Below are 12825 nucleotides of genomic sequence, written 5' to 3' on the forward strand. Positions count from 1 at the left end.
CCCGCTCTGCACGTCACCGAAAGATCCACCTATAGGGCGGAGTTCCAGCGTAACACAGATTCTGGGAATGCGCAGGCGCAGTGCGCTCTCGCCAGTCGCTCTCGCTCTCTCGGGTTTTGTTCCATTAGCCACAGAAAGTGTTGATGTTGGAGTGGGGAATGGTGGGTTCCGTGTGAATGAGGTGGGCGTTTAGGGGGACCACTTGGGCATCCAGGGACGGGACTGTCCGGAACTCAGTGTCCACAAGTTGTGTAACCACCATTCCTAGGATGCCCATCTCCTGTGCCTGGGAGATCTTTGCAGCGACCCCGGATCTGAAGGGGGCGCTCCTAAGGGGTTATAGTCCCTGCTGATTCCCCCAGGAGTGACCCAACGTCGCCGCCGCGGAGGATGTGGACTCCCCCACGCCTGACTGTACACATGTAAGGGACTCAATGAATGCATCTCACCCTGCCTACCCGCTCCCCACCAACTTCCTTGCAGCTTCTGCTACTGCCGCAACGATCCTGACTTCTTCCGCGGTACTCCCGCCGGTACCGGTGGCCACCTCGGTTGTGCCCTAGGCAGCAGCAGGGGCCGGTGCGATTTTTCTTCTTGTCCGTCAGTGTTCCCGCCCCACCGCGCCTAGAACCAGGCCGAGTCCACAGTAGGCAGAGGATTTTTGCTAAACTGAGAACGTGCCACTAGTTCTAACAAGAGAATCCAGGGTGACCACCTGTCTGCTCTAATCATCACTCTCACCGCCTGCAGAGTCACCAGAGGGATATTACTAAATGCAAGCTGAATCCTTTCACTCCTCCACCCCTCGCCCCCATCCACAGACTGTAGGAAATTCGTCCACCTTTTGCAGCCCATCCTTGGCCCTCCCTCAGTGTCGCTTCCCATTCCCTAATTACTCGCATTCATTCACTCAACAGGTCCTTTAGAAGTGAGGGTGGGGAAGAGGTAGGATTTATAGAGTAATTGCCATAGTTCCTTTTTGAGACCTCCATCATACCTGTGCACACGAGATTATCCTGGCTGCTCGGAAAATTCCTTTTCTGACTTTAAGAGCTACTTCAAAAATCACCTCCTCTGTGAAGCCTTCTCTTCCTATTATTATCGGGAGTCCTCTTCCAGCGCTGCTATGGAAATTCATATATATGCCTATGACAACACTTATTAGCCTTGTGAGCGCTCTGTGCTTTGTCTCCAGTGAACGGTATAGCGCGTAGCCGCGGTAACAGGAAGCCTATATTCTTCCGAGGTCCAATTTAGCCAGAGCTGGCATGACGTAAACGTCCTTTCCAACTGGCACGAGGGGACTGGGATCCATTTTCGAGAATGTTGTTACAAACTCGAAATAAAAATGGAGGACAGCAATAAAAACCAAATCCCCTGCCGTGCCACTGCTCTCGCAATGCCGTGACTCGGATTCGAACCGAGGTTGCTGCGGCCACAACGCAGAGTACTAACCACTATACGATCACGGCGAGCTACTGGGGACTTGGCCTTCGGTTTCCTCGCCTGAGTTCTTCTCTATTGAAAGCCCCGCCCCCTTGTTACGTCACGGTCTGTACCTGCAGATCTCCAACTTAGCCTCTCGCTGTGAGAACACCGACGCCCTCCTTTCCCTGCTTTTTTGATTTCTGTCCACACTCGCCCGGGGGTCAGACCCCACTGCTTCACCAGTTTGAAGGCTGCGCTCCAAGTTTCCGTCCCTCCACCCCGCCTCGCACCTCGAAGGAAGTTGTGCGGGTGCGTCGGAACTGATATTTCCTTCTTGTGGAATTCTAGAGACAACCCCGTTCCCAGCTGCAGTCCACTCAGCGTGACCGCCAGGGCATGGGGGTGTGAAACGGACCTACCGTTCGGGCGACCCCGGGGCATCACGTCCGTACAGGCTAGACGTGAGCATAACGGCCTCATAGGAGTTCTTTCTTTTACGATCCGTACGCACGACCGGCTGAGACCGGCTGGAGAGTCCTCGGCGCCCCTACTCCGCTTAGGGGTCAGCGCGAGTGCCAGAAGGGCCTAGCACACCGTGGGCGACTTCGGAAGGCCAGGGCGGCCGGCCTTCTAGACTAGAAGATCCATACTTGGAAGCGTGGTTTCTTGTGGCGTTCCGGTAGTGCGCCGTGATCGTATAGTGGTTAGTACTCTGCGTTGTGGCCGCAGCAACCTCGGTTCGAATCCGAGTCACGGCATTGTGGGAACAATGGCACGGCTAGGGCGCCTTTTTAGGTTGGGGAAGCCACATTGTACTCCGTGACTGTACCCCGCTGCTCCTTAATATTAGGTTAGGGCCAAAATTGAAGTTCTGGGACTTTACTTCCTCTTTCTAATTCTAGAAGTGCTAGCGAATCGGCCCACTCTCCATCTTGCCCGCTGTGTGTTTTAGGACGTTCTGTGGGGGTACTTTCTCTTTCCTCATTTGGCCTCTGTTAATGGTCAGATCGTGAGTGAAGAATGAGCCTCTCCAGCTCCTCTCAGGGGACCTGAGGGTGGCAACGCAAGTCAGGAATCATTTCTGGAAGAGTTGGACATTTCGGTGGGGTGCTCCCTTTACTCACAATCCATCAGCAAAGACTCGCTGAACAGCATGTAAAAAGCAAGACAATGCTGCATGCTCCAATTTCCCTGGGTCTTCCTGCTCCCAGTTCCCTAAATTTGATGAGTTTTAAAGCTACAAAACAGGACAACTAAGACCATGAGAGAATAGAATGGTGGAAGGTGAACCTGAGAACTTGCTTTCTCTTCCATCTTGAGGTCTTTTCTAGGCATCAGAACCAGGAAAGGGGTAGAGGCTGTAAGAACTCTCTAGTCACACATTCCAGCTCCAGCTGTTTCTGTTTTGGGGATGGATTTATTTTCTGTAGGCTTCCAGTGTCCACCCTAAGTCACTTAATTTCTTTCTTTTCCTTCTGATAGACTCCATAGTAGCTGACACTCTTTCTTTAGGCTATTCCTAACACTGTTTAAAGTTAGCATAGCTTAATAATTAATCCCGTGACACCTGGAAGCAGGCTGCCTAGGGTTTGAACCTGACTCTTGCATTAATTAGCTGGGTGACTTTAGGTAAGCCACATATTGTCTCTGTGCCTCAGTTTTCTCATTTGTAAAATGGGAATAAAAGCAGGCTTATGAGAATTAAATGAGATAATACTTGTAAAGCAACAGTGCCTGCCACTCATCAAGCCCTATTTAAGTTTTACTTAAATAAACTAGTAATAAAATTAACTCCTTAAAAATGGACACAGTGACACTTAAGCATCTGAATGTTTCAAAGTAGACATTCCCCTTTCTCCAACCAGCTGCCCCAAATATTTTTGGAACTGTTGTTTGGGGATAACTTTCAGGGCTGATTTATAAGCCATGTAAGTAAATCCATCTCAATATTTATAATCACATTTTATTTTGAAATGTTTTTTGACTGCTTTTCAAATTCACCTTCAAAGAAAAAGATGTCACCACTGAGTTTTAAAGGTGCAATAAGCTTCAACAGCAATTCCAAAAATGTTTTAGGCAAGATCCCTGCAAAATATTTTCTGCAAAAGATCCCTGCAAAAAATTTTTGAATATTTTCTGATTCAAAATTCAGAATCTTGGTTCACAACCCAAAACCACTAGATTGGAATCTTCATTTTAATAAGATCCTCCCCAGGTGATTCATCTGCACATTCAAGTTTGAGAAGTGCTGCTGTTGCCTAGAACCACTTGGCTGGAATGGAGGCCTTCATTGTTCACCTTGTCAGTATTTGGGGTGACTAGACCCCTGCCAGAGTCTACTGGGCCTCATCCAGGGGAGTAACATTAAGGTTTTGAGGATGAAAAGATGGTGGTCTGGGAGGGAGTCACCAAGAGGCCCATATTGAGGGATGGCTTGGGAAGAGGCAGCACCCCTGGACTTCCACTAGGAGGTGCTACGCCCCAGGAAGTGGATGTGGAATGCTGAGGCTGGGAAAGACTCAGTCTAGAAGACACCACTTTGGACTTAACCCCCAATAGGGAGCCCATTCCTCAGGGATTCTCTGGATATTTGGGACTCAAGTTTCATTTGTTCATTCATTCTTCATTCATTCAGTAAACTAGCATCTTTTATCTCTAAAAGAAAGATATATACCTTTGGGGAGCTCCAAAGGTATATACTGATACTCTTGACCCAAAATACTTTAGTTTTCCAGCCAAGAGAAAGCCCAGAAACAAAAACCAGAAAACAGTACAAGAAATGGTAGAATGAAGAGGCATTTCTTGCTGCAGTGGAACAAAACTTTTCCAAGGGAAAGCTGACATAAACTTTCACCATAATTGTAAAATATTTGAAGTTTATTTTTAGCACTTCCAGCCCCCTCACTCTGACACCCTTCCACCTCTTTGTGTTATTCTTATCTCATTTATTCTCAGTCATTAGAGCAACAATATTTATTGAGGGCCTATGTGCCAGACACTGTTCTAGGTTCTGGGGTTATAGTAATGAATAAGACAGATGTGTTGTTCTCATAGAACTATAGTCTAGTGCAGACATCAGAAAAGAAAGCTGAACAAAAAATAAATAGGAGAATTTGAGCCAATGGAAGTAATGTGATACAGATAATGTGATACTGTTCCCTGCCTATTGTCCACCCTTCTATTCCCTCAGTTCCTTTGTCTGTACAGAGTATGATGACTGATAATAGTAAGTGTTGCATTTTAAAAGGGATCAAAATTTATACTGAAGAGTAACCCTGAGTGGCCCAGATGTGGCATAAAGAGCCTTCAGATTGGAGGCGGTCTTGTGTGGACAGGGTGAGGAGGAGTCCATGGTGATCTGCATGGACCCACAATAAAATCCAATACATCCAAGTGGATGCTAAGGGCCAATGAACAAAACCAGATGAACCCTCTGGTAGGCCAAGAACTTATCAAAGGCCCCAGGAAAACAAAGCATCTACCCAAAAATGTAAGACAGTTCTTTTGAAAGAATAAAAAGCACTGACGTGATAATTTCAGGAGAGAGGGGAAAAAAAAAAACCCTGACTGAACTTTGTTAGGAAATAACTAACTGTAAGTATTTAAATTTTTTTCAATTACATATGACTCATCATAATCTTTTCCCTGCTTAAGACCTTGGGAGGTTTAATCTAGCCCTGCTTGTGCACTAAGTCAGTCCCCTGGATTAAAGATGCAACCCTCAGGGAAAGAAAGGGAGAGAGACCCTGAATTAAGATCATAGTTGTCACCTAGTGGAACATATTCAAATAAAAAATAAATTCAGTAAGAAAAAGAGATAAAGTTGCATTGCTTGTATTCTTGAGTTTTTAACTGAGTGGTGCACCTAATACACAATGCCAAGTGACCAGCACAGAAGTTGGCACACAGTAAGTGCTCAGTATGCTTAGTTGGTCTCTTGTTTCTAGGTTCTTCTATTTCCTCAAAAAGAAACCCATGGGTAGATCCAGCAGGACGAGTCCTGTCATGAGGCCTGAATCTCATTCCTGAGGAAGAATGCAGGAGCTGCCTCTCAGAAGCAAAGGTTTAAATCAGTGGTTTCCAAACATTATTCTAGAACTCATAAACAGGGATGAAGTTTTCATCATGGAATAAGAGAAAATAAGGTCAATGTGGTAAGCTTTTCGAAAGGCTGAATGTATTTAATTTAAAAGACTGTCTTCTAGGCTGAGATTATGTCCTTCATATTTTTGAGGTGTTAAAGTGGCTTTGCTTTTATTACCTGATGGAGAACTGATAATTTTTTAAGTCTTTGCTTGGAAAATTAAAAATTGGCAAGCCTATGTTGATCTCCAAAATTATTTTTGCAATTTTACAAATGAGTAAAATCTAAAAGTACAAAGCTCATTACAGAGCAAAGCATTAGGCCGAGAAGAAATGGTCTTCAGTTTATAGGGAGTCTGCAGAGAAATGCTCAGAGGGAGGTGTCCCTGTTCTGTCAGTCAGTAGTACAAGCCAACACCCATCCACCTACACAACAAACAGTGGGTCCTAGTATGATCTATGCTAGGCATTGAGATTTAAATGTAAATAAGAGTCATTATTACTCTGAGATTATAATTTCAGTCCAGGGTTAATCAAAAGGGGGAAGAAACAATTACAATTATGTTAGAAGTATATATGAACCGCATTACAGCTTAGATCACTCATTCCCCCAGGATATGATATTTGAGCTGGGTTCCAAGGCATGTATAGTAATTTTCCTGACAGAAAGGAGGGAAGGTATTCTAGGCAGAGACAAAGGCAGAAACAAAGGCAAGGAAGCATGAACATACAGGTAGCACTGGGAAAGACAAGTCAGAGCTGTGACATAAGATACAGAAGGGAGGGTAAGGGTGGAGCCAAATTGTGATGATTCTGTTGCTCCTTGTTGAGTCAGGCCTTTTCCCTGGAGGTCAGTGGTTCCTGGCATTTTGTGGTAACTTTCTATTTGGGGGATTCTCTTAAAACTATAGGCTTGTTCTCCAAATGACGTACCTATCACAAAAATGTCAGGAATACACCAATTTCCTGAAGGACACTTATAGACTTTGTTATAGGCATTGGGGGACCATTTTTGTGTCCATTTTTAAGCAGAAGAGGAACATAATCACATCTGTATTTTAGAAAGGTGAGGTGTAAATGGGTGATTATTGACAAAGTCTTAATTCAAAGGAGAGACAGAAGAGAATTTCAGCTTCCTGGTCTGGTTTTTGAGGTTGGGGCTTGGAGACTAATCTGGGGGTGAAGGAAGGACTCTTCCCTCACACTCTTCCTTCCCATAGGTGTATGATCAGAGGGCAGTGAGCTCAAAGGTTCTTTAGCCCAGAGGTAAGGGGATGGACATGATGGATGAAGGAAATGGATGTGAGGTTGAGAGGAACCTCCAATATCAAGTGTGGAATACTTTTGGGGTTGTGGAAGTCAAAATAGTATGAAAATAGATGTATCTGTGTTACCCTAATATCATTGTTAGTATTGAGAATCTGACATGAATGACAGAATATCCAAATTTCAAATGTAATTTTAAGTTAAAAGGGAGAGACACACGTAAAAGTTGCAAAAAACTGACTCAACTCTTTTCCCAATTTCTCCTAAATTTCAGGGTCAAAATACTTCTGCATCATGACTACCTTTTGGTTCACTGGCCTCATCCTGAGTCTGGATGACTTTCTTACCATATCATCAAAACTGCTAAGAACTCCTTTCCTCCTTAAATCTCTTTAGATTAAATGCTCCAAGAAAACTTGTGGTTTTAAAATATGTTCACAAATTTTTTTGATACTCCTCCCAGAAGTAGGGCTTCATTTCTCTCCCTGGAGTGAGGGCTAGACTTAGTGACATCTTCAAATGAATACAGTAGAGGTGATAGTGTGCCATTTCTGAGAAGAGGTCATAAAGTGCACTGTGGCTTCCTGTTTGCTCTCTCTCTTGGATCTGTTGGGGAGGAATAATTTACAACGTCCTTCTAGCTAGACTAAGAATCAAATTGACATGAGACAGATAACAGTAGAAAATCAAATTTAATAGCGTATGCACAGGGAATCCACATAGACATGGAAATTCCAAAGACAGTGAGGTAACATGATGCTTATATGAGCTAAGGGGAAGGATAGGAATCTGAGGATACAAAGGGGAGAAAGACTATTAGCAGGGAGATGAAAGGAGATGTTTGGGAAAAAAAGGTTACCCTATGATGTAGATAAGTTCCTTAGGTAAAGAGGAATCTGTTAATAGCTCTCTTCCTAGTACAAGCAGGCAGTTGAGGGGGACGTAAAGAGCTTTTCCTGAATCTACTGGATTTTGATTGTTTTTAGCTCAAAATATGTTCACGTCAAAGTGGTCTATATTGGGGCAGCCAGCCCTTGGCACCTACAGATCACTACCTCCAGAGGAAGCCAGCTACTGTGTCATGAGGACACTCAAGTAACCCTATGGAGAAACCCATGAGTTGAGGAACTGAGGGTTCCTGCTAACAACAAAATGAGATCTTTAAGTGATAGCTATGTGAGTGAGCCATCTTGGAAGCAGTTCCTCCAGCACCAGTATCAAACCTCCAGATGACTGTACCCTGGCTGACATCTTGACTTGAAATTTTATGAGAAACTCTGAACCTAAACCACTCAGCTAAGTCACTTCCAAATTCCTGAATTAAGAAACTGAGATAATCAATGTTCATCATCTTAAGCTGTTAAAATTTCAGGTAATTAGTTACACTGTGATAGATAATTAATGCAGAGTTTATTACCTAGAAATGGGGCATTGCCATAACATAAAAACCCAAATATGAAAGTGGCTTTGGAACTGGGCAGACATTAGAAGAACTTTGAGGAAAGTGTTAGGGAAAGTCTGAATGGTTGTTTTGTTTTTTGGGTTTTTTTTTTTTTTTTTTGCCCTCATTATGGTAAGTGTACTCTTTAATCCCCATCACCTATTTCATCAATCTCTCCCACCTACTTCCTTTCTGGTAACCATCAGTTTGTTCTTTATAGTTGAGTCAGTTTTTGGTTTGCCTCTCTCTCTCTCTCTTTTTTTTCTTTGCTTGTTTTGTTTCTTAAATTCCACGAGTGAAATCATACTGTATTTGTCTTTCTCTGACTGACTTATTTTGTGCCACATTATACTTTCTAGCTCCATCCATGTTGTTGCAAATGGCAAGATTTCATTCTGTTTTATGGCTGAATAATATTCCATCACACACACACACACACACACACACACACACACACAGACACACACACACCACATCTTCTTTATCCATTTATCTATCGATGCACACTTGGCTGTTTTTGTAGTTTGGCTATTGTAAGTAATGCTGCAATAAACAGGGGTGCATGTATCACTTTGAGTCAGTGTTTTTGTATTTTGGGGATAAATACCGAGTAGTGTGATTACTAGATTGTAGGGTAGTTCTATTTTTCATATTTTCAAGAACCTCCATAATGTCTTCCACAGTGGCTGCACCAGTTTGTATTCCCACAAATCATGCACAGAGTTCCTTTTTCTCTACATCCTTACCAACCTTTCTTGTTTCTTGTGAGTTTTTTTTCTTTTTTTTTTTTCCCATTCTGACAGGTGTTAGGTGATATCTCATTGTAGTTTTGATTTGCATTTCCCTGTTGATGAATGATGTTGAGCATTGTTTTATGTGTCTGTTGGCCATATGTATGTCTTCTTTGGAGAAATATCTGTTCATGTCTTCTGCCCATTTAATCAGATTATTGGACATTGAGTTGTACCAGTTCTTTATATATTTTGGATACCAATCTTTTATTGGATATGTCATTTGCAAATATCTTCTCCCACTCATTAGGGTGATTTTTAGTTTTGTTGTTTCCTTCACTCTTCAGAAACTTTATTTTGATGTAGTCCCAAGAACGTGCTCATTTTGGCAGCACATATACTAAAATTGGAACAATACAGAGATTAGTACGACCCCTGTGCAAGGATGACAAATTGATATAGTCCCAATAGTTTATTTTTGCTTTTATTTCCCTTGCCTCAGGAGACTTATCTAGAAAAATGTTGCTATAGCCAATGTCAGAGAAATTACTACCTGTGCTCTTTTCAAGGGTTTTTATGGTTTAAGGTCTCACATTTAGGTCCTTAATCCATTTGGACTTTATTTTTGTGTATGATGTAAGAAAGTGGTCCAGTTTCTTTTTTGCATGTAGCTGCCCAGCTTTCTCTAGCACCATTTGTTGAGGAGACTTTCTTTTTCCCATTGTATATTCATTCCTCCTTTGTCAAAGATTAATTGTGTAATTGTGATTTATTTCTGGTTTTCTATTTTATTCTATTGATCTATGTATCTGTTTTTGTGCTGGTACCATACTGTTTTAATTACTACCATTTTGTAATATAATTTGAAGTCTGGAATTGTGATAACCTCCAAGTTTTGTTTTTCTTTTTCAAGATTGCTTTGGCTATTTGAAGCCTTTTGTAGTTCCATACAAATTTTAGGATTGTTTGTTCTAGTTTTGTGAAGAATGCTGTTGGTATTTTGATAGGCATTGCATTAAATTTGTAGATTGCTTTGGGTAGTATAGACATTTTAACAATATTTGTCCTTCCATCCCATGAGCATGGAATGTCTTTCCATTTCTTTGCATCATCTTGAGTTTCTTTCATCAGTGTTTTATAGTTTTTAGATTATAGGTCTTTCACCTCTGGTTAAGTTTATTCCTAGATATTTTATTGTTTTGGCACAATTATAAATGGGATTGTTTTCTGAGTTTCACTTTCTGCTGCTTCATTATTAATGTATAGGAATGCAACAGATTTCTGTACATTGATTTTGTATCCTACAATGTTACTGAATTCATTTATCACTTCTAGTAGCTTTTGTGGAGTCTTTAGGGTTTTCCATATATAGTATCATTTCACCTGGAAATAGGGAGTGTTTTACTTCTTCCTTACCAATTTGGATGCCTTTTATTTCTTTATGTTTGATTGCTGTGGCTAGGGTTTCCAGTACTGTATTGAATAAAAGTGGTTAGAGTGGACATCCTTGTCTTTTTCCTGGACTTAGGAGAAAAGCTCTCTGTTTTTCACCATTGAGTATAATGTTAGCTATGGATTTTTAATAGAAGGCCTTTATTTTGTTGAGGTATGTTTGCTCTAGAGGGTTTTTGCAGAGGGTTTTTTTTTAAATCATGAATAGATGTTGTACTAAAGTCTGAATAGTCTAGAAGAAGCTGCCTCTTTTCTGTTCTTCAAATTTCATACAGGTGCCTCTCATTTGTGGAATCTGATATGGAAAATGGCTGTAAAGGGATTCTAAGAAATATTTTCTAGTCTTCTTAACTCTTGGGGAAGCAAAGAAGTACAGAAGCACAGTTGAGTTGCCAGTAGACAGGCTGGTGCAGTTCATTATTTCAGGTACTCAGTATCCATACGTACCATTTTACTAAAATTTAGTTTCCATCGTATATGGAAGAGTACAGGAAGGGAAAAAAGGAGGAGAAGAAAGAAACTAACAAATGTAAATATATACAGGATAAACCAAGGAAAAAATATGCCTAGCTACTAAGACCTTTTTTTCTTAATTGGTAATCAAGACAGTAATTGATGTTTGTTTATTTAATTTTTTTAGTAGTTGGTATTTATAATCTCCTTCTTCCCCTTCCCAAATCACATGCCCTATGCCCTCAGCCAGTACTTCAACTACTGATTCTTTATCTGATAACTCAAACCTTTACTCTCAGGTGTGTGAACTATTTGTGGTCCTGACTGAACTATATTGCTAAAGTCTTCCCTTAACTTTTACTGTGGGACATAAAAATATTAAGGGACACCATATCCAGAATAAATGTTAAATTCACTGAGGAATTGCTGCCCCATCCATGATGGGACAACATAATCAATCTGTCCCAGGTGATTGGCTAGTGTCCCTGAAGAATGATGCCATACTATAGATTTAGCATTGGTCTTTGATCTTGGTAGATTCAGCAATCACCACCAGCAGAGGCCAGATTAACCTTGGTAAGAAGAAGTTCCTGTTGCAGAGCCTATGCAAAACTTCCACCCCTGCTATCATGGCCACTTTGTTTATGAGTCCATTGAACAAGTGATGGGGTAGTTGATGAAATAGACTGAAAGATACCAAGTCTCCTGCCATTGGTTGCCATTGATTCCCATTGGCTAAATTCAGCTCAGTTCCAAATACCATCATATTGGGGGTTAGGGCTTCATCTCCAAATACCAACACTTCCCTCAAAGAACTTCCCCTCTAGAGAAAGGGAACAAAGGCCCTAGCTCTAACACATACTTGCTTCACATCCCACCATGAGGGCCCCACTCTCAGACCTCATCTAACCTAACCCATGCTTAACTTAAGGCCAAGTGAGGGAAAGTGCCAGTGGGGGATGGGGGTAGGTGGATACAGGAGGAGAGAAGCAAGTATAAGGAGCACTTTACCTAACAGAGGGGAACTGGGAGTAGATGGTATCTGAGAAGATACAGAAAGTTCTTGTGTAGAACACATTGGTGCTGAGACATCAGTGGGTCATCTAAGTGGAAATAACCTTCAGGTTTTGGGGAAGACAGGAGTGTGGAAGGAAACTTCTTAAGGTCAGGGTTAGAGAGAGGAACTGGATGTCCTCTCCATGAAGTGGGAGGTGTAATAGGCTGTGAGTTCACTGAGGGCCTGAGTGCACAGCCAGCGGAGCAGAGTCCTTATGCCATGGCCAGCAGGCAACTGCATGTGACTTGATGATTTGGATTAGGCAACTGCATGTGACTTGATGATTTGGATTATCTACAATCAGTGTAGTTGTGGTTAGCAGGAAGATCTTAAAGGTCCATTTTGCTCTACAAATCTATATAATTCTACAAGATAATCTGTTTGAAATCCCCAGATAACAGCTATTTTATGACTCTGGCTGACGCCAAGGAATTGAAATGGAATTGAGTAAGAGAGGAACAGGAGGGCCTCCAACTACTCCTTTTTGGTACTTTGATTTCTTCAGTCATTCTCTTGGAAGCAGGATAATTTCTAGGTCTGTTCTCTTAGCTGATAGCAAGATAATATAACCACTCAACATTAGCTCAGCCTAATTAAATCAGGAGGAGATTAAAATCTCCTGATTTTTAATCCTCCTGATTAAAAAGTTGGAGTTTTCAGTCTCTTGGCTCTCTGCCTTTCCTCTTAATATAACTCCTTCATTTAAACAAATTTTCAGCATTTTCTCCAGAGGTGGCTAAATGACTTCAGCACTGCATTAACACTGGCAGACCCAACGTTAGAGCTTAAGAAGGGGTTAACCACATAGAAAGATTTCAGGAGTGCCAGGATGATCCTGATGTTCAAAGGTATCTAGCTCCTTTCCTTACAGCATGATTTCTTCTGTCTTCATTATTTTTTTTTCCTTTTTTTTT

The 12825-nt window shown here is 41.8% G+C and overlaps 1 protein-coding gene, 1 long non-coding RNA gene and 3 other non-coding genes across 5 annotated transcripts in view; 3 read left to right on the forward strand and 2 right to left on the reverse strand.

Moving 5' to 3' along the window:
- SHF (Src homology 2 domain containing F) overlaps positions 1–1575 on the reverse strand; it is a 28576-nt gene extending 27001 nt beyond the window's left edge. The window contains exon 1 of the mRNA XM_049613565.1: positions 998–1575. The gene's annotated coding sequence lies outside the window, so the exon portion shown is untranslated. The remainder of the gene's footprint in view (positions 1–997) is intronic.
- Positions 1401–1472, reverse strand: TRNAH-GUG (transfer RNA histidin (anticodon GUG)). Its single transcript has one exon. It is a non-coding gene; the product is annotated as a tRNA-His (tRNA).
- The window catches only part of LOC125909972 (uncharacterized), a 38559-nt gene continuing 27304 nt past the window's right edge, over positions 1571–12825 (forward strand). Inside the window, exons 1-2 of the long non-coding RNA XR_007453813.1 lie at positions 1571–2131; positions 5376–5582. This is a non-coding gene — a long non-coding RNA (uncharacterized LOC125909972). The remainder of the gene's footprint in view (positions 2132–5375; positions 5583–12825) is intronic.
- Positions 2115–2186, forward strand: TRNAH-GUG (transfer RNA histidin (anticodon GUG)). The gene has a single exon. It is a non-coding gene; the product is annotated as a tRNA-His (tRNA).
- On the forward strand, positions 9326–9429 carry LOC125910483 (U6 spliceosomal RNA). The gene has a single exon (XR_007453993.1). It is a non-coding gene; the product is annotated as a U6 spliceosomal RNA (small nuclear RNA).

This window comes from Panthera uncia, assembly GCF_023721935.1.
Source record: "Panthera uncia isolate 11264 chromosome B3 unlocalized genomic scaffold, Puncia_PCG_1.0 HiC_scaffold_1, whole genome shotgun sequence".
Lineage (NCBI taxonomy): Eukaryota > Metazoa > Chordata > Mammalia > Carnivora > Felidae > Panthera > Panthera uncia.